We start from the raw sequence: 22,112 nt of genomic DNA on the forward strand, positions 1-22,112 counted from the left end.
GAAGACTAGTGTCATCGACTCCCTCTGAGGTGACACAGAACCCTGGATTCTTAAGGGTACAGGAAGGGACAACTAGGACAAGGGTGCTGCTCCACTCTGAGAAAGGAGTCTAGGCACAAGGCTCTTGTGTTCTGTGTACACCTGAACGCCAGAGCAAAAGAACAGTCCCTGGTTATGCCAGGTGTTGGTAGTCTACACAGAGTGCATTCCTGTGCGACGCACGCTGCTACAGGGTCGTGGCTGTGTCTGCTGTCATTTGAAAGGCACTGTGAACCCAGGACGCGAGTCTTGTGCCCCGGAATGCAAGGCCCAAGAGGCAGCAACTCTCTTGCAAGTCTTCTTCCCTCATGCAGGAGAGCAAACTTCTAAAGCTTTGCTGTGGATGCAGCAGCAAAGTGCTGTTCGCCCCAAGCAGAAAACCTCTGGAAAAGCTCAGCATTCACCGGGAAATCAATGTCAGTTCTGTGGCCAAGCCAGGCTTGTCTCAGCATAGTCTCCACAGTCTGGAGGGTGAAACCCGCATACAGCGAAACCCTCTTTACCCAGACTTTCCTTCTGCTCGAGAGATAAGCATGGTTGTGCTTATGGAAAGAGCAATAAGGAGAGGGACTCACCCGTTCACACGCTCCCAAGGAGAAGGTATGGGGAAGGCGCAATACCCGCTTCGGGAGAAGAGAGGAGACGTTGGCTTTTGTGTTGGCAAACAGAAGTGATGCTGGAAAGTATGCGCTCTGAGGAACACCCCTTAGGGGAAAACTAGTGTCATCGACTCCCTCTGAGGTGACACAGAACCCTGGATTCTTAAGGGTACAGGAGGGGACAACTAGGACAAGGGTGCTGCTCCACTCTGAGAAAGGTGTCTTGGCACAAGGCTCTTGTGTTCTGTGTACACCTGAACGCCAGAGCAAAAGGACAGACCCTGGTTATGCCAGGTGTTGGTAGTCTACACAGAGTGCATTCCTGTGAGACGCAGGCTGCAACAGGGTCGTGGCTGTGTCTGCTGTCATTAGAAAGGCACTGTGAACCCAGGACGCGAGTCTTGTGCCCCGGAATGGAAGGCCCAAGAGGCAGCAACTCTCTTGCAAGTCTTCTTCCCTCATGCAGGAGAGCAAACTTCTAAAGCTTTGCTGTGGATGCAGCAGCAAAGTGCTGTTCGCCCCAAGCAGAAAACCTCTGGAAAAGCTCAGCATTCACTGGGAAATCAATGTCAGTTCTGTGGCCAAGCCAGGCTTGTCTCAGCATAGTCTCCACAGTCTGAAGGGTGAAACCCGCATACAGCGAAACCCTCTTTACCCAGACTTTCCTTCTGCTCGAGAGATAAGCATGGTTGTGCTTATGGAAAGAGCAATAAGGAGAGGGACTCACCCGTTCACACGCTCCCAAGGAGAAGGTATGGGGAAGGCGCAATAACCGCTTCGGGAGTAGAGATGAGACTTTGGCTTTGGTGTTGGCAAACAGAAGTGATGCTGGAAAGTATGCGCTCTGAGGAACACCCCTTGTGGAAGACTAGTGTCAACGACTCCCTCTGAAGTGACACAGAACCCTGGCTTCTAAAGGGTAAAGGAGGGGACAACTAGGACAAGGGTGCTGCTCCACTCTGAGAAAGGAGTCTTGGCACAAGGCTCTTGTGTTCTGTGTACACCTGAACGCCAGAGCAAAAGGACAGACCCTGGTTATGCCAGGTGATGGTAGTCTACACAGAGTGCATTCCTGTGCGACGCACGCTGCTACAGGGTCGTGGCTGTGTCTGCTGTAATTTGAAAGGCACTGTGAACCCAGGACGCGAGTCTTGTGCCCCGGAATGCAGGGCCCATGAGGCAGCAACTCTCTTGCAAGTCTTCTTCCCAAATGCAGGAGAGCAAACTTCTAAAGCTTTGCTGTGGATGCAGCAGCAAAGTGCTGTTCGCCCCAAGCAGAAAACCTCTGGAAAAGCTCAGCATTCACCGGGAAATCAGTGTCAGTTCTGTGGCCAAGCCAGGCTTGTCTCAGCATAGTCTCCACAGTCTGGAGGGTGAAACCCGCATACAGCGAAACCCTCTTTACCCAGACTTTCCTTCTGCTCGAGAGATAAGCATGGTTTGCTTATGGAAAGAGCAATAAGGAGAGGGACTCACCCGTTCACACGTTCACAAGGAGAAGGTATGAGGAAGGCGCAATACCCGCTTCGGGAGTAGAGAGGAGACGGTGGCTTTGGTGTTGGCAAACAGAAGTGATGCTGGAAAGTATGCGCTCTGAGGAACACCCCTTGTGGAAGACTAGTGTCAACGACTCCCTCTGAGGTGAAACAGAACCCTGGCTTCTAAAGGGTACAGGAGGGGAAAACTAGGACAAGGGTGTTGCTCCACTCTGAGAAAGGAGTCTTGGCACAAGGCTCTTGTGTTCTGTGTACACCTGAACGCCAGAGCAAAAGGAATGTCCCTGGTTATGCCAGGTGTTGGTAGTCTACACAGAGTGCATTCCTGTGCGACGCACGCTGCTACAGGGTCGTGGCTGTGTCTGCTGTCATTTGAAAGGCACTGTGAACCCAGGACGCGAGTCTTGTGCCCCGGAATGCAAGGCCCAAGAGGCAGCAACTCTCTTGCAAGTCTTCTTCCCTCATGCAGGAGAGCAAACTTCTAAAGCTTTGCTGTGGATGCAGCAGCAAAGTGCTGTTCGCCCCAAGCAGAAAACCTCTGGAAAAGCTCAGCATTCACTGGGAAATCAAAGTCAGTTCGGTGGCCAAGCCAGGCTTGTCTCAGCATAGTCTCCACAGTCTGGAGGGTGAAACCCGCATACAGCGAAACCCTCTTTGCCCAGACATTCCTTCTGCTCGAGAGATAAGCATGGTTGTGCTTATGGAAAGAGCAATAAGGAGAGGGACTCACCCGTTCACACGCTCCCAAGGAGAAGGTATGGGGAAGGCGCAATACCCGCTTCGGGAGTAGAGAGGAGACGGTGGCTTTGGTGTTGGCAAACAGAAGTGATGCTGGAAAGTATGCACTCTGAGGAACACCCCTTGTGGAAGACTAGTGTCAACGACTCGCTCTGAGGTGACACGGAACCCTGGCTTCTAAAGGGTACAGGAGGGGACAACTAGGACAAGGGTGTTGCTCCACTCTGAGAAAGGAGTCTTGGCACAAGGCTCTTGTGTTCTGTGTACACCTGAACGCCAGAGCAAAAGGAATGTCCCTGGTTATGCCAGGTGTTGGTAGTCTACACAGAGTGCATTCCTGTGCGACGCACGCTGCTACAGGGTCGTGGCTGTGTCTGCTGTCATTAGAAAGGCACTGTGAACCCAGGACGCGAGTCTTGTGCCCCGGAATGGAAGGCCCAAGAGGCAGCAACTCTCTTGCAATTCTTCTTCCCTCATGCAGGAGAGCAAACTTCTAAAGCTTTGCTGTGGATGCAGCAGCAAAGTGCTGTTCGTCCCAAGCAGAAAACCTCTGGAAAAGCTCAGCATTCACTGGGAAATCAATGTCAGTTCTGTGGCCAAGCCAGGCTTGTCTCAGCATAGTCTCCACAGTCTGGAGGGTGAAACCCGCATACAGCGAAACCCTCTTTACCCAGACTTTCCTTCTGCTCGAGAGATAAGCATGGTTGTGCTTATGGAAAGAGCAATAAGGAGAGGGACTCACCCGTTCACACGTTCCCAAGGAGAAGGTATGAGGAAGGCGCAATACCCGCTTCGGGAGTAGAGAGGAGACGGTGGCTTTGGTGTTGGCAAACAGAAGTGATGCTGGAAAGTATGCGCTCTGAGGAACACCCCTTGTGGAAGACTAGTGTCAACGACTCCCTCTGAGGTGACACAGAACCCTGGCTTCTAAAGGGTACAGGAGGGGACAACTAGGACAAGGGTGTTGCTCCACTCTGAGAAAGGAGTCTTGGCACAAGGCTCTTGTGTTCTGTGTACACCTGAACGCCAGAGCAAAAGGAAAGTCCCTGGTTATGCCAGGTGTTGGTAGTCTACACAGAGTGCATTCCTGTGTGACGCACGTTGCTACAGGGTCGTGGCTGTGTCTGCTCTCATTTGAAAGGCACTGTGAACCCAGGACGCGAGTCTTGTGCCCCGGAATGCAAGGCCCAAGAGGCAGGAACTCTCTTGCAATTCTTCTTCCCTCATGCAGGAGAGCAAACTTCTAAAGCTTTGCTGTGGATGCAGCAGCAAAGTGCTGTTCGTCCCAAGCAGAAAACCTCTGGAAAAGCTCAGCATTCACTGGGAAATCAAAGTCAGTTCGGTGGCCAAGCCAGGCTTGTCTCAGCATAGTCTCCACAGTCTGGAGGGTGAAACCCGCATACAGCGAAACCCTCTTTGCCCAGACATTCCTTCTGCTCGAGAGATAAGCATGGTTGTGCTTATGGAAAGAGCAATAAGGAGAGGGACTCACCCGTTCACACGCTCCCAAGGAGAAGGTATGGGGAAGGCGCAATACCCGCTTCGGGAGTAGAGAGGAGACGGTGGCTTTGGTGTTGGCAAACAGAAGTGATGCTGGAAAGTATGCACTCTGAGGAACACCCCTTGTGGAAGACTAGTGTCAACGACTCGCTCTGAGGTGACACGGAACCCTGGCTTCTAAAGGGTACAGGAGGGGACAACTAGAACAAGGGTGTTGCTCCACTCTGAGAAAGGAGTCTTGGCACAAGGCTCTTGTGTTCTGTGTACACCTGAACGCCAGAGCAAAAGGAATGTCCCTGGTTATGCCAGGTGTTGGTAGTCTACACAGAGTGCATTCCTGTGCGACGCACGCTGCTACAGGGTCGTGGCTGTGTCTGCTGTCATTAGAAAGGCACTGTGAACCCAGGACGCGAGTCTTGTGCCCCGGAATGGAAGGCCCAAGAGGCAGCAACTCTCTTGCAATTCTTCTTCCCTCATGCAGGAGAGCAAACTTCTAAAGCTTTGCTGTGGATGCAGCAGCAAAGTGCTGTTCGTCCCAAGCAGAAAACCTCTGGAAAAGCTCAGCATTCACTGGGAAATCAATGTCAGTTCTGTGGCCAAGCCAGGCTTGTCTCAGCATAGTCTCCACCGTCTGAAGGGTGAAACCCGCATACAGCGAAACCCTCTTTACCCAGACTTTCCTTCTGCTCGAGAGATAAGCATGGTTGTGCTTATGGAAAGAGCCATAAGGAGAGGGACTCACCCGTTCACACGCTCCCAAGGAGAAGGTATGGGGAAGGCGCAATACCCGCTTCGGGAGTAGAGAGGAGACGGTGGCTTTGGTGTTGGCAAACAGAAGTGATGCTGGAAAGTATGCGCTCTGAGGAACACCCCTTGTGGAAGACTAGTGTCAACTACTCCCTCTGAAGTGACACAGAACCCTGGCTTCTAAAGGGTACAGGAGGGGACAACTAGGACAAGGGTGCTGCTCCACTCTGAGAAAGGAGTCTTGGCACAAGGCTCTTGTGTTCTGTGTACACCTGAACGCCAGAGCAAAAGAACAGTCCCTGGTTATGCCAGGTGTTGGTAGTCTACACAGAGTGCATTCCTGTGCGACGCACGCTGCTACAGGGTCGTGGCTGTGTCTGCTGTCATTTGAAAGGCACTGTGAACCCAGGACGCGAGTCTTGTGCCCCGGAATGCAAGGCCCAAGAGGCAGCAACTCTCTTGCAAGTCTTCTTCCCTCATGCAGGAGAGCAAACTTCTAAAGCTTTGCTGTGGATGCAGCAGCAAAGTGCTGTTCGCCCCAAGCAGAAAACCTCTGGAAAAGCTCAGCATTCACCGGGAAATCAATGTCAGTTCTGTGGCCAAGCCAGGCTTGTCTCAGCATAGTCTCCACAGTCTGGAGGGTGAAACCCGCATACAGCGAAACCCTCTTTACCCAGACTTTCCTTCTGCTCGAGAGATAAGCATGGTTGTGCTTATGGAAAGAGCAATAAGGAGAGGGACTCACCCGTTCACACGCTCCCAAGGAGAAGGTATGGGGAAGGCGCAATACCCGCTTCGGGAGAAGAGAGGAGACGTTGGCTTTTGTGTTGGCAAACAGAAGTGATGCTGGAAAGTATGCGCTCTGAGGAACACCCCTTAGGGGAAAACTAGTGTCATCGACTCCCTCTGAGGTGACACAGAACCCTGGATTCTTAAGGGTACATGACGGGACAACTAGGACAAGGGTGCTGCTCCACTCTGAGAAAGGTGTCTTGGCACAAGGCTCTTGTGTTCTGTGTACACCTGAACGCCAGAGCAAAAGGACAGACCCTGGTTATGCCAGGTGTTGGTAGTCTACACAGAGTGCATTCCTGTGAGACGCAGGCTGCAACAGGGTCGTGGCTGTGTCTGCTGTCATTAGAAAGGCACTGTGAACCCAGGACGCGAGTCTTGTGCCCCGGAATGGAAGGCCCAAGAGGCAGCAACTCTCTTGCAAGTCTTCTTCCCTCATGCAGGAGAGCAAACTTCTAAAGCTTTGCTGTGGATGCAGCAGCAAAGTGCTGTTCGCCCCAAGCAGAAAACCTCTGGAAAAGCTCAGCATTCACTGGGAAATCAATGTCAGTTCTGTGGCCAAGCCAGGCTTGTCTCAGCATAGTCTCCACAGTCTGAAGGGTGAAACCCGCATACAGCGAAACCCTCTTTACCCAGACTTTCCTTCTGCTCGAGAGATAAGCATGGTTGTGCTTATGGAAAGAGCAATAAGGAGAGGGACTCACCCGTTCACACGCTCCCAAGGAGAAGGTATGGGGAAGGCGCAATAACCGCTTCGGGAGTAGAGATGAGACTTTGGCTTTGGTGTTGGCAAACAGAAGTGATGCTGGAAAGTATGCGCTCTGAGGAACACCCCTTGTGGAAGACTAGTGTCAACGACTCCCTCTGAAGTGACACAGAACCCTGGCTTCTAAAGGGTAAAGGAGGGGACAACTAGGACAAGGGTGCTGCTCCACTCTGAGAAAGGAGTCTTGGCACAAGGCTCTTGTGTTCTGTGTACACCTGAACGCCAGAGCAAAAGGACAGACCCTGGTTATGCCAGGTGATGGTAGTCTACACAGAGTGCATTCCTGTGCGACGCACGCTGCTACAGGGTCGTGGCTGTGTCTGCTGTAATTTGAAAGGCACTGTGAACCCAGGACGCGAGTCTTGTGCCCCGGAATGCAGGGCCCATGAGGCAGCAACTCTCTTGCAAGTCTTCTTCCCAAATGCAGGAGAGCAAACTTCTAAAGCTTTGCTGTGGATGCAGCAGCAAAGTGCTGTTCGCCCCAAGCAGAAAACCTCTGGAAAAGCTCAGCATTCACTGGGAAATCAGTGTCAGTTCTGTGGCCAAGCCAGGCTTGTCTCAGCATAGTCTCCACAGTCTGGAGGGTGAAACCCGCATACAGCGAAACCCTCTTTACCCAGACTTTCCTTCTGCTCGAGAGATAAGCATGGTTTGCTTATGGAAAGAGCAATAAGGAGAGGGACTCACCCGTTCACACGTTCCCAAGGAGAAGGTATGAGGAAGGCGCAATACCCGCTTCGGGAGTAGAGAGGAGACGGTGGCTTTGGTGTTGGCAAACAGAAGTGATGCTGGAAAGTATGCGCTCTGAGGAACACCCCTTGTGGAAGACTAGTGTCAACGACTCCCTCTGAGGTGAAACAGAACCCTGGCTTCTAAAGGGTACAGGAGGGGAAAACTAGGACAAGGGTGTTGCTCCACTCTGAGAAAGGAGTCTTGGCACAAGGCTCTTGTGTTCTGTGTACACCTGAACGCCAGAGCAAAAGGAATGTCCCTGGTTATGCCAGGTGTTGGTAGTCTACACAGAGTGCATTCCTGTGCGACGCACGCTGCTACAGGGTCGTGGCTGTGTCTGCTCTCATTTGAAAGGCACTGTGAACCCAGGACGCGAGTCTTGTGCCCCGGAATGCAAGGCCCAAGAGGCAGCAACTCTCTTGCAAGTCTTCTTCCCTCATGCAGGAGAGCAAACTTCTAAAGCTTTGCTGTGGATGCAGCAGCAAAGTGCTGTTCGTCCCAAGCAGAAAACCTCTGGAAAAGCTCAGCATTCACTGGGAAATCAAAGTCAGTTCGGTGGCCAAGCCAGGCTTGTCTCAGCATAGTCTCCACAGTCTGGAGGGTGAAACCCGCATACAGCGAAACCCTCTTTGCCCAGACATTCCTTCTGCTCGAGAGATAAGCATGGTTGTGCTTATGGAAAGAGCAATAAGGAGAGGGACTCACCCGTTCACACGCTCCCAAGGAGAAGGTATGGGGAAGGCGCAATACCCGCTTCGGGAGTAGAGAGGAGACGGTGGCTTTGGTGTTGGCAAACAGAAGTGATGCTGGAAAGTATGCACTCTGAGGAACACCCCTTGTGGAAGACTAGTGTCAACGACTCGCTCTGAGGTGACACGGAACCCTGGCTTCTAAAGGGTACAGGAGGGGACAACTAGGACAAGGGTGTTGCTCCACTCTGAGAAAGGAGTCTTGGCACAAGGCTCTTGTGTTCTGTGTACACCTGAACGCCAGAGCAAAAGGAATGTCCCTGGTTATGCCAGGTGTTGGTAGTCTACACAGAGTGCATTCCTGTGCGACGCACGCTGCTACAGGGTCGTGGCTGTGTCTGCTGTCATTAGAAAGGCACTGTGAACCCAGGACGCGAGTCTTGTGCCCCGGAATGGAAGGCCCAAGAGGCAGCAACTCTCTTGCAATTCTTCTTCCCTCATGCAGGAGAGCAAACTTCTAAAGCTTTGCTGTGGATGCAGCAGCAAAGTGCTGTTCGTCCCAAGCAGAAAACCTCTGGAAAAGCTCAGCATTCACTGGGAAATCAATGTCAGTTCTGTGGCCAAGCCAGGCTTGTCTCAGCATAGTCTCCACAGTCTGGAGGGTGAAACCCGCACACAGCGAAACCCTCTTTACCCAGACTTTCCTTCTGCTCGAGAGATAAGCATGGTTGTGCTTATGGAAAGAGCAATAAGGAGAGGGACTCACCCGTTCACACGCTCCCAAGGAGAAGGTATGGGGAAGGCGCAATAACCGCTTCGGGAGTAGAGATGAGACTTTGGCTTTGGTGTTGGCAAACAGAAGTGATGCTGGAAAGTATGCGCTCTGAGGAACACCCCTTGTGGAAGACTAGTGTCAACGACTCCCTCTGAAGTGACACAGAACCCTGGCTTCTAAAGGGTAAAGGAGGGGACAACTAGGACAAGGGTGCTGCTCCACTCTGAGAAAGGAGTCTTGGCACAAGGCTCTTGTGTTCTGTGTACACCTGAACGCCAGAGCAAAAGGACAGACCCTGGTTATGCCAGGTGATGGTAGTCTACACAGAGTGCATTCCTGTGCGACGCACGCTGCTACAGGGTCGTGGCTGTGTCTGCTGTAATTTGAAAGGCACTGTGAACCCAGGACGCGAGTCTTGTGCCCCGGAATGCAGGGCCCATGAGGCAGCAACTCTCTTGCAAGTCTTCTTCCCAAATGCAGGAGAGCAAACTTCTAAAGCTTTGCTGTGGATGCAGCAGCAAAGTGCTGTTCGCCCCAAGCAGAAAACCTCTGGAAAAGCTCAGCATTCACTGGGAAATCAGTGTCAGTTCTGTGGCCAAGCCAGGCTTGTCTCAGCATAGTCTCCACAGTCTGGAGGGTGAAACCCGCATACAGCGAAACCCTCTTTACCCAGACTTTCCTTCTGCTCGAGAGATAAGCATGGTTTGCTTATGGAAAGAGCAATAAGGAGAGGGACTCACCCGTTCACACGTTCCCAAGGAGAAGGTATGAGGAAGGCGCAATACCCGCTTCGGGAGTAGAGAGGAGACGGTGGCTTTGGTGTTGGCAAACAGAAGTGATGCTGGAAAGTATGCGCTCTGAGGAACACCCCTTGTGGAAGACTAGTGTCAACGACTCCCTCTGAGGTGAAACAGAACCCTGGCTTCTAAAGGGTACAGGAGGGGAAAACTAGGACAAGGGTGTTGCTCCACTCTGAGAAAGGAGTCTTGGCACAAGGCTCTTGTGTTCTGTGTACACCTGAACGCCAGAGCAAAAGGAATGTCCCTGGTTATGCCAGGTGTTGGTAGTCTACACAGAGTGCATTCCTGTGCGACGCACGCTGCTACAGGGTCGTGGCTGTGTCTGCTCTCATTTGAAAGGCACTGTGAACCCAGGACGCGAGTCTTGTGCCCCGGAATGCAAGGCCCAAGAGGCAGCAACTCTCTTGCAAGTCTTCTTCCCTCATGCAGGAGAGCAAACTTCTAAAGCTTTGCTGTGGATGCAGCAGCAAAGTGCTGTTCGCCCCAAGCAGAAAACCTCTGGAAAAGCTCAGCATTCACTGGGAAATCAAAGTCAGTTCGGTGGCCAAGCCAGGCTTGTCTCAGCATAGTCTCCACAGTCTGGAGGGTGAAACCCGCATACAGCGAAACCCTCTTTGCCCAGACATTCCTTCTGCTCGAGAGATAAGCATGGTTGTGCTTATGGAAAGAGCAATAAGGAGAGGGACTCACCCGTTCACACGCTCCCAAGGAGAAGGTATGGGGAAGGCGCAATACCCGCTTCGGGAGTAGAGAGGAGACGGTGGCTTTGGTGTTGGCAAACAGAAGTGATGCTGGAAAGTATGCACTCTGAGGAACACCCCTTGTGGAAGACTAGTGTCAACGACTCGCTCTGAGGTGACACGGAACCCTGGCTTCTAAAGGGTACAGGAGGGGACAACTAGGACAAGGGTGTTGCTCCACTCTGAGAAAGGAGTCTTGGCACAAGGCTCTTGTGTTCTGTGTACACCTGAACGCCAGAGCAAAAGGAATGTCCCTGGTTATGCCAGGTGTTGGTAGTCTACACAGAGTGCATTCCTGTGCGACGCACGCTGCTACAGGGTCGTGGCTGTGTCTGCTGTCATTAGAAAGGCACTGTGAACCCAGGACGCGAGTCTTGTGCCCCGGAATGGAAGGCCCAAGAGGCAGCAACTCTCTTGCAATTCTTCTTCCCTCATGCAGGAGAGCAAACTTCTAAAGCTTTGCTGTGGATGCAGCAGCAAAGTGCTGTTCGTCCCAAGCAGAAAACCTCTGGAAAAGCTCAGCATTCACTGGGAAATCAATGTCAGTTCTGTGGCCAAGCCAGGCTTGTCTCAGCATAGTCTCCACAGTCTGGAGGGTGAAACCCGCATACAGCGAAACCCTCTTTACCCAGACTTTCCTTCTGCTCGAGAGATAAGCATGGTTGTGCTTATGGAAAGGGCTATAAGGAGAGGGACTCACCCGTTCACACGTTCCCAAGGAGAATGTATGAGGAAGGCGCAATACCCGCTTCGGGAGTAGAGAGGAGACGGTGGCTTTGGTGTTGGCAAACAGAAGTGATGCTGGAAAGTATGCGCTCTGAGGAACACCCCTTGTGGAAGACTATTGTCTACGACTCCCTCTGAGGTGACACAGAACACTGGCTTCTAAAGGGTACAGGAGGGGACAACTAAGACAAGGGTGCTGCTCCACTATGAGAAAGGTGTCTTGGCACAAGGCTCTTGTGTTCTGTGTACACCTGAACGCCAGAGCAAAATGACAGACCCTGGTTATGCCAGGTGTTGGTAGTCTACACAGAGTGCATTCCTGTGCGACGCACGCTGCAACAGGGTCGTGGCTGTGTCTGCTGTCATTAGAAAGGCACTGTGAACCCAGGACGCGAGTCTTGTGCCCCGGAATGCAAGGCCCAAGAGGCAGCAAATCTCTTGCAAGTCTTCTTCCCTCATGCAGGAGAGCAAACTTCTAAAGCTTTGCTGTGGATGCAGCAGCAAAGTGCTGTTCGCCCCAAGCAGAAAACCTCTGGAAAAGCTCAGCATTCACTGGGAAATCAATGTCAGTGCTGTGGCCAAGCCAGGCTTGTCTCAGAATAGTCTCCACAGTCTGGAGGGTGAAACCCGCATACAGCGAAACCCTCTTTACCCAGACTTTCCTTCTGCTCGAGAGATAAGCATGGTTGTGCTTATGGAAAGAGCAATAAGGAGAGGGACTCATCCGTTCACACGCTCCCAAGGAGAAGGTATGGGGAAGGCGCAATACCCGCTTCGGGAGTAGAGAGAAGACGTTGGCTTTGGTGTTGGCAAACACAAGTGATGCTGGAACGTATGCGCTCTGAGGAACACCCCTTGTGGAAGACTAGTGTCATCGACTCCCTCTGAGGTGACACAGAACCCTTGATTCTTAAGGGTACAGGAAGGGACAACTAGGACAAGGGTGCTGCTCCACTCTGAGAAAGGAGTCTAGGCACAAGGCTCTTGTGTTCTGTGTACACCTGAACGCCAGAGCAAAAGAACAGTCCCTGGTTATGCCAGGTGTTGGTAGTCTACACAGAGTGCATTCCTGTGCGACGCACGCTGCTACAGGGTCGTGGCTGTGTCTGCTGTCATTTGAAAGGCACTGTGAACCCAGGACGCGAGTCTTGTGCCCCGGAATGCAAGGCCCAAGAGGCAGCAACTCTCTTGCAAGTCTTCTTCCCTCATGCAGGAGAGCAAACTTCTAAAGCTTTGCTGTGGATGCAGCAGCAAAGTGCTGTTCGCCCCAAGCAGAAAACCTCTGGAAAAGCTCAGCATTCACCGGGAAATCAATGTCAGTTCTGTGGCCAAGCCAGGCTTGTCTCAGCATAGTCTCCACAGTCTGGAGGGTGAAACCCGCATACAGCGAAACCCTCTTTACCCAGACTTTCCTTCTGCTCGAGAGATAAGCATGGTTGTGCTTATGGAAAGAGCAATAAGGAGAGGGACTCACCCGTTCACACGCTCCCAAGGAGAAGGTATGGGGAAGGCGCAATACCCGCTTCGGGAGAAGAGAGGAGACGTTGGCTTTTGTGTTGGCAAACAGAAGTGATGCTGGAAAGTATGCGCTCTGAGGAACACCCCTTAGGGGAAAACTAGTGTCATCGACTCCCTCTGAGGTGACACAGAACCCTGGATTCTTAAGGGTACATGACGGGACAACTAGGACAAGGGTGCTGCTCCACTCTGAGAAAGGTGTCTTGGCACAAGGCTCTTGTGTTCTGTGTACACCTGAACGCCAGAGCAAAAGGACAGACCCTGGTTATGCCAGGTGTTGGTAGTCTACACAGAGTGCATTCCTGTGAGACGCAGGCTGCAACAGGGTCGTGGCTGTGTCTGCTGTCATTAGAAAGGCACTGTGAACCCAGGACGCGAGTCTTGTGCCCCGGAATGGAAGGCCCAAGAGGCAGCAACTCTCTTGCAAGTCTTCTTCCCTCATGCAGGAGAGCAAACTTCTAAAGCTTTGCTGTGGATGCAGCAGCAAAGTGCTGTTCGCCCCAAGCAGAAAACCTCTGGAAAAGCTCAGCATTCACTGGGAAATCAATGTCAGTTCTGTGGCCAAGCCAGGCTTGTCTCAGCATAGTCTCCACAGTATGGAGGGTGAAACCCGCATACAGCGAAACCCTCTTTACCCAGACTTTCCTTCTGCTCGAGAGATAAGCATGGTTGTGCTTATGGAAAGAGCAATAAGGAGAGGGACTCACCCGTTCACACGCTCCCAAGGAGAAGGTATGGGGAAGGCGCAATAACCGCTTCGGGAGTAGAGATGAGACTTTGGCTTTGGTGTTGGCAAACAGAAGTGATGCTGGAAAGTATGCGCTCTGAGGAACACCCCTTGTGGAAGACTAGTGTCAACGACTCCCTCTGAAGTGACACAGAACCCTGGCTTCTAAAGGGTAAAGGAGGGGACAACTAGGACAAGGGTGCTGCTCCACTCTGAGAAAGGAGTCTTGGCACAAGGCTCTTGTGTTCTGTGTACACCTGAACGCCAGAGCAAAAGGACAGACCCTGGTTATGCCAGGTGATGGTAGTCTACACAGAGTGCATTCCTGTGCGACGCACGCTGCTACAGGGTCGTGGCTGTGTCTGCTGTAATTTGAAAGGCACTGTGAACCCAGGACGCGAGTCTTGTGCCCCGGAATGCAGGGCCCATGAGGCAGCAACTCTCTTGCAAGTCTTCTTCCCAAATGCAGGAGAGCAAACTTCTAAAGCTTTGCTGTGGATGCAGCAGCAAAGTGCTGTTCGCCCCAAGCAGAAAACCTCTGGAAAAGCTCAGCATTCACTGGGAAATCAGTGTCAGTTCTGTGGCCAAGCCAGGCTTGTCTCAGCATAGTCTCCATAGTCTGGAGGGTGAAACCCGCATACAGCGAAACCCTCTTTACCCAGACTTTCCTTCTGCTCGAGAGATAAGCATGGTTTGCTTATGGAAAGAGCAATAAGGAGAGGGACTCACCCGTTCACACGTGCCCAAGGAGAAGGTATGAGGAAGGCGCAATACCCGCTTCGGGAGTAGAGAGGAGACGGTGGCTTTGGTGTTGGCAAACAGAAGTGATGCTGGAAAGTATGCGCTCTGAGGAACACCCCTTGTGGAAGACTAGTGTCAACGACTCCCTCTGAGGTGAAACAGAACCCTGGCTTCTAAAGGGTACAGGAGGGGAAAACTAGGACAAGGGTGTTGCTCCACTCTGAGAAAGGAGTCTTGGCACAAGGCTCTTGTGTTCTGTGTACACCTGAACGCCAGAGCAAAAGGAATGTCCCTGGTTATGCCAGGTGTTGGTAGTCTACACAGAGTGCATTCCTGTGCGACGCACGCTGCTACAGGGTCGTGGCTGTGTCTGCTCTCATTTGAAAGGCACTGTGAACCCAGGACGCGAGTCTTGTGCCCCGGAATGCAAGGCCCAAGAGGCAGCAACTCTCTTGCAAGTCTTCTTCCCTCATGCAGGAGAGCAAACTTCTAAAGCTTTGCTGTGGATGCAGCAGCAAAGTGCTGTTCGCCCCAAGCAGAAAACCTCTGGAAAAGCTCAGCATTCACTGGGAAATCAAAGTCAGTTCGGTGGCCAAGCCAGGCTTGTCTCAGCATAGTCTCCACAGTCTGGAGGGTGAAACCCGCATACAGCGAAACCCTCTTTGCCCAGACATTCCTTCTGCTCGAGAGATAAGCATGGTTGTGCTTATGGAAAGAGCAATAAGGAGAGGGACTCACCCGTTCACACGCTCCCAAGGAGAAGGTATGGGGAAGGCGCAATACCCGCTTCGGGAGTAGAGAGGAGACGGTGGCTTTGGTGTTGGCAAACAGAAGTGATGCTGGAAAGTATGCACTCTGAGGAACACCCCTTGTGGAAGACTAGTGTCAACGACTCGCTCTGAGGTGACACGGAACCCTGGCTTCTAAAGGGTACAGGAGGGGACAACTAGGACAAGGGTGTTGCTCCACTCTGAGAAAGGAGTCTTGGCACAAGGCTCTTGTGTTCTGTGTACACCTGAACGCCAGAGCAAAAGGAATGTCCCTGGTTATGCCAGGTGTTGGTAGTCTACACAGAGTGCATTCCTGTGCGACGCACGCTGCTACAGGGTCGTGGCTGTGTCTGCTGTCATTAGAAAGGCACTGTGAACCCAGGACGCGAGTCTTGTGCCCCGGAATGGAAGGCCCAAGAGGCAGCAACTCTCTTGCAATTCTTCTTCCCTCATGCAGGAGAGCAAACTTCTAAAGCTTTGCTGTGGATGCAGCAGCAAAGTGCTGTTCGTCCCAAGCAGAAAACCTCTGGAAAAGCTCAGCATTCACTAGGAAATCAATGTCAGTTCTGTGGCCAAGCCAGGCTTGTCTCAGCATAGTCTCCACCGTCTGAAGGGTGAAACCCGCATACAGCGAAACCCTCTTTACCCAGACTTTCCTTCTGCTCGAGAGATAAGCATGGTTGTGCTTATGGAAAGAGCCATAAGGAGAGGGACTCACCCGTTCACACGCTCCCAAGGAGAAGGTATGGGGAAGGCGCAATACCCGCTTCGGGAGTAGAGAGGAGACTTTGGCTTTGGTGTTGGCAAACAGAAGTGATGCTGGAAAGTATGCGCTCTGAGGAACACCCCTTGTGGAAGACTAGTGTCAACTACTCCCTCTGAAGTGACACAGAACCCTGGCTTCTAAAGGGTACAGGAGGGGACAACTAGGACAAGGGTGCTGCTCCACTCTGAGAAAGGAGTCTTGGCACAAGGCTCTTGTGTTCTGTGTACACGTGAACGCCAGAGCAAAAGGACAGACCCTGGTTATGCCAGGTGATGGTAGTCTACACAGAGTGCATTCCTGTGCGACGCACGCTGCTACAGGGTCGTGGCTGTGTCTGCTGTCATTTGAAAGGCACTGTGAACCCAGGACGCGAGTCTTGTGCCCCGGAATGCAGGGCCCATGAGGCAGCAACTCTCTTGCAAGCCTCTTCCCTCATGCAGGAGTGCAAACTTCTAAAGCTTTGCTGTGGATGCAGCAGCAAAGTGCTGTTCGCCCCAAGCAGAAAACCTCTGGAAAAGCTCAGCATTCACTGGGAAATCAGTGTCAGTTCTGTGGCCAAGCCAGGCTTGTCTCAGCATAGTCTCCACAGTCTGGAGGGTGAAACCCGCATACAGCGAAACCCTCTTTACCCAGACTTTCCTTCTGCTCGAGAGATAAGCATGGTTGTGCTTATGGAAAGAGCAATAAGGAGAGGGACTCACCCGTTCACACGTTCCCAAGGAGAAGGTATGAGGAAGGCGCAATACCCGCTTCGGGAGTAGAGAGGAGACGGTGGCTTTGGTGTTGGCAAACAGAAGTGATGCTGGAAAGTATGCGCTCTGAGGAACACCCCTTGTGGAAGACTAGTGTCAACGACTCCCTCTGAGGTGACACAGAACCCTGGCTTCTAAAGGGTACAGGAGGGGACAACTAAGACAAAGGTGTTGCTCCACTATGAGAAAGGTGTCTTGGCACAAGGCTCTTGTGTTCTGTGTACACCTGAACGCCAGAGCAAAAGGACAGACCCTGGTTATGCCAGGTGTTGGTAGTCTACACAGAGTGCATTCCTGTGCGACGCACGCTGCAACAGGGTCGTGGCTGTGTCTGCTGTCATTAGAAAGGCACTGTGAACCCAGGACGCGAGTCTTGTGCCCCGGAATGCAAGGCCCAAGAGGCAGCAAATCTCTTGCAAGTCTTCTTCCCTCATGCAGGAGAGCAAACTTCTAAAGCTTTGCTGTGGATGCAGCAGCAAAGTGCTGTTCGCCCCAAGCAGAAAACCTCTGGAAAAGCTCAGCATTCACTGGGAAATCAATGTCAGTGCTGTGGCCAAGCCAGGCTTGTCTCAGAATAGTCTCCACAGTCTGGAGGGTGAAACCCGCATACAGCGAAACCCTCTTTACCCAGACTTTCCTTCTGCTCGAGAGATAAGCATGGTTGTGCTTATGGAAAGAGCAATAAGGAGAGGGACTCATCCGTTCACACGCTCCCAAGGAGAAGGTATGGGGAAGGCGCAATACCCGCTTCGGGAGTAGAGAGAAGACGTTGGCTTTGGTGTTGGCAAACACAAGTGATGCTGGAACGTATGCGCTCTGAGGAACACCCCTTGTGGAAGACTAGTGTCATCGACTCCCTCTGAGGTGACACAGAACCCTGGATTCTTAAGGGTACAGGAAGGGACAACTAGGACAAGGGTGCTGCTCCACTCTGAGAAAGGAGTCTAGGCACAAGGCTCTTGTGTTCTGTGTACACCTGAACGCCAGAGCAAAAGAACAGTCCCTGGTTATGCCAGGTGTTGGTAGTCTACACAGAGTGCATTCCTGTGCGACGCACGCTGCTACAGGGTCGTGGCTGTGTCTGCTGTCATTTGAAAGGCACTGTGAACCCAGGACGCGAGTCTTGTGCCCCGGAATGCAAGGCCCAAGAGGCAGCAACTCTCTTGCAAGTCTTCTTCCCTCATGCAGGAGAGCAAACTTCTAAAGCTTTGCTGTGGATGCAGCAGCAAAGTGCTGTTCGCCCCAAGCAGAAAACCTCTGGAAAAGCTCAGCATTCACCGGGAAATCAATGTCAGTTCTGTGGCCAAGCCAGGCTTGTCTCAGCATAGTCTCCACAGTCTGGAGGGTGAAACCCGCATACAGCGAAACCCTCTTTACCCAGACTTTCCTTCTGCTCGAGAGATAAGCATGGTTGTGCTTATGGAAAGAGCAATAAGGAGAGGGACTCACCCGTTCACACGCTCCCAAGGAGAAGGTATGGGGAAGGCGCAATACCCGCTTCGGGAGAAGAGAGGAGACGTTGGCTTTTGTGTTGGCTAACAGAAGTGATGCTGGAAAGTATGCGCTCTGAGGAACACCCCTTAGGGGAAAACTAGTGTCATCGACTCCCTCTGAGGTGACACAGAACCCTGGATTCTTAAGGGTACAGGAGGGGACAACTAGGACAAGGGTGCTGCTCCACTCTGAGAAAGGTGTCTTGGCACAAGGCTCTTGTGTTCTGTGTACACCTGAACGCCAGAGCAAAAGGACAGACCCTGGTTATGCCAGGTGTTGGTAGTCTACACAGAGTGCATTCCTGTGAGACGCAGGCTGCAACAGGGTCGTGGCTGTGTCTGCTGTCATTAGAAAGGCACTGTGAACCCAGGACGCGAGTCTTGTGCCCCGGAATGGAAGGCCCAAGAGGCAGCAACTCTCTTGCAAGTCTTCTTCCCTCATGCAGGAGAGCAAACTTCTAAAGCTTTGCTGTGGATGCAGCAGCAAAGTGCTGTTCGCCCCAAGCAGAAAACCTCTGGAAAAGCTCAGCATTCACTGGGAAATCAATGTCAGTTCTGTGGCCAAGCCAGGCTTGTCTCAGCATAGTCTCCACAGTCTGAAGGGTGAAACCCGCATACAGCGAAACCCTCTTTACCCAGACTTTCCTTCTGCTCGAGAGATAAGCATGGTTGTGCTTATGGAAAGAGCAATAAGGAGAGGGACTCACCCGTTCACACGCTCCCAAGGAGAAGGTATGGGGAAGGCGCAATAACCGCTTCGGGAGTAGAGATGAGACTTTGGCTTTGGTGTTGGCAAACAGAAGTGATGCTGGAAAGTATGCGCTCTGAGGAACACCCCTTGTGGAAGACTAGTGTCAACGACTCCCTCTGAAGTGACACAGAACCCTGGCTTCTAAAGGGTAAAGGAGGGGACAACTAGGACAAGGGTGCTGCTCCACTCTGAGAAAGGAGTCTTGGCACAAGGCTCTTGTGTTCTGTGTACACCTGAACGCCAGAGCAAAAGGACAGACCCTGGTTATGCCAGGTGATGGTAGTCTACACAGAGTGCATTCCTGTGCGACGCACGCTGCTACAGGGTCGTGGCTGTGTCTGCTGTAATTTGAAAGGCACTGTGAACCCAGGACGCGAGTCTTGTGCCCCGGAATGCAGGGCCCATGAGGCAGCAACTCTCTTGCAAGTCTTCTTCCCAAATGCAGGAGAGCAAACTTCTAAAGCTTTGCTGTGGATGCAGCAGCAAAGTGCTGTTCGCCCCAAGCAGAAAACCTCTGGAAAAGCTCAGCATTCACCGGGAAATCAGTGTCAGTTCTGTGGCCAAGCCAGGCTTGTCTCAGCATAGTCTCCACAGTCTGGAGGGTGAAACCCGCATACAGCGAAACCCTCTTTACCCAGACTTTCCTTCTGCTCGAGAGATAAGCATGGTTTGCTTATGGAAAGAGCAATAAGGAGAGGGACTCACCCGTTCACACGTTCCCAAGGAGAAGGTATGAGGAAGGCGCAATACCCGCTTCGGGAGTAGAGAGGAGACGGTGGCTTTGGTGTTGGCAAACAGAAGTGATGCTGGAAAGTATGCGCTCTGAGGAACACCACTTGTGGAAGACTAGTGTCAACGACTCCCTCTGAGGTGAAACAGAACCCTGGCTTCTAAAGGGTACAGGAGGGGAAAACTAGGACAAGGGTGTTGCTCCACTCTGAGAAAGGAGTCTTGGCACAAGGCTCTTGTGTTCTGTGTACACCTGAACGCCAGAGCAAAAGGAATATCCCTGGTTATGCCAGGTGTTGGTAGTCTACACAGAGTGCATTCCTGTGCGACGCACGCTGCTACAGGGTCGTGGCTGTGTCTGCTCTCATTTGAAAGGCACTGTGAACCCAGGACGCGAGTCTTGTGCCCCGGAATGCAAGGCCCAAGAGGCAGCAACTCTCTTGCAAGTCTTCTTCCCTCATGCAGGAGAGCAAACTTCTAAAGCTTTGCTGTGGATGCAGCAGCAAAGTGCTGTTCGCCCCAAGCAGAAAACCTCTGGAAAAGCTCAGCATTCACTGGGAAATCAAAGTCAGTTCGGTGGCCAAGCCAGGCTTGTCTCAGCATAGTCTCCACAGTCTGGAGGGTGAAACCCGCATACAGCGAAACCCTCTTTGCCCAGACATTCCTTCTGCTCGAGAGATAAGCATGGTTGTGCTTATGGAAAGAGCAATAAGGAGAGGGACTCACCCGTTCACACGCTCCCAAGGAGAAGGTATGGGGAAGGCGCAATACCCGCTTCGGGAGTAGAGAGGAGACGGTGGCTTTGGTGTTGGCAAACAGAAGTGATGCTGGAAAGTATGCACTCTGAGGAACACCCCTTGTGGAAGACTAGTGTCAACGACTCGCTCTGAGGTGACACGGAACCCTGGCTTCTAAAGGGTACAGGAGGGGACAACTAGGACAAGGGTGTTGCTCCACTCTGAGAAAGGAGTCTTGGCACAAGGCTCTTGTGTTCTGTGTACACCTGAACGCCAGAGCAAAAGGAATGTCCCTGGTTATGCCAGGTGTTGGTAGTCTACACAGAGTGCATTCCTGTGCGACGCACGCTGCTACAGGGTCGTGGCTGTGTCTGCTGTCATTAGAAAGGCACTGTGAACCCAGGACGCGAGTCTTGTGCCCCGGAATGGAAGGCCCAAGAGGCAGCAACTCTCTTGCAATTCTTCTTCCCTCATGCAGGAGAGCAAACTTCTAAAGCTTTGCTGTGGATGCAGCAGCAAAGTGCTGTTCGTCCCAAGCAGAAAACCTCTGGAAAAGCTCAGCATTCACTGGGAATTCAATGTCAGTTCTGTGGCCAAGCCAGGCTTGTCTCAGCATAGTCTCCACCGTCTGAAGGGTGAAACCCGCATACAGCGAAACCCTCTTTACCCAGACTTTCCTTCTGCTCGAGAGATAAGCATGGTTGTGCTTATGGAAAGAGCCATAAGGAGAGGGACTCACCCGTTCACACGCTCCCAAGGAGAAGGTATGGGGAAGGCGCAATACCCGCTTCGGGAGTAGAGAGGAGACTTTGGCTTTGGTGTTGGCAAACAGAAGTGATGCTGGAAAGTATGCGCTCTGAGGAACACCCCTTGTGGAAGACTAGTGTCAACTACTCCCTCTGAAGTGACACAGAACCCTGGCTTCTAAAGGGTACAGGAGGGGACAACTAGGACAAGGGTGCTGCTCCACTCTGAGAAAGGAGTCTTGGCACAAGGCTCTTGTGTTCTTTGTACACGTGAACGCCAGAGCAAAAGGACAGACCCTGGTTATGCCAGGTGATGGTAGTCTACACAGAGTGCATTCCTGTGCGACGCACGCTGCTACAGGGTCGTGGCTGTGTCTGCTGTCATTTGAAAGGCACTGTGAACCCAGGACGCGAGTCTTGTGCCCCGGAATGCAGGGCCCATGAGGCAGCAACTCTCTTGCAAGCCTCTTCCCTCATGCAGGAGTGCAAACTTCTAAAGCTTTGCTGTGGATGCAGCAGCAAAGTGCTGTTCGCCCCAAGCAGAAAACCTCTGGAAAAGCTCAGCATTCACTGGGAAATCAGTGTCAGTTCTGTGGCCAAGCCAGGCTTGTCTCAGCATAGTCTCCACAGTCTGGAGGGTGAAACCCGCATACAGCGAAACCCTCTTTACCCAGACTTTCCTTCTGCTCGAGAGATAAGCATGGTTGTGCTTATGGAAAGAGCAATAAGGAGAGGGACTCACCCGTTCACACGTTCCCAAGGAGAAGGTATGAGGAAGGCGCAATACCCGCTTCGGGAGTAGAGAGGAGACGGTGGCTTTGGTGTTGGCAAACAGAAGTGATGCTGGAAAGTATGCGCTCTGAGGAACACCCCTTGTGGAAGACTAGTGTCAACGACTCCCTCTGAGGTGACACAGAACCCTGGCTTCTAAAGGGTACAGGAGGGGACAACTAGGACAAGGGTGTTGCTCCACTCTGAGAAAGGAGTCTTGGCACAAGGCTCTTGTGTTCTGTGTACACCTGAACGCCAGAGCAAAAGGAAAGTCCCTGGTTATGCCAGGTGTTGGTAGTCTACACAGAGTGCATTCCTGTGTGACGCACGTTGCTACAGGGTCGTGGCTGTGTCTGCTCTCATTTGAATGGCACTGTGAACCCAGGACGCGAGTCTTGTGCCCCGGAATGCAAGGCCCAAGAGGCAGGAACTCTCTTGCAATTCTTCTTCCCTCATGCAGGAGAGCAAACTT

Source organism: Neovison vison, chromosome 9 (assembly GCF_020171115.1).
Source record: "Neovison vison isolate M4711 chromosome 9, ASM_NN_V1, whole genome shotgun sequence".
Taxonomy (NCBI): domain Eukaryota; kingdom Metazoa; phylum Chordata; class Mammalia; order Carnivora; family Mustelidae; genus Neogale; species Neogale vison.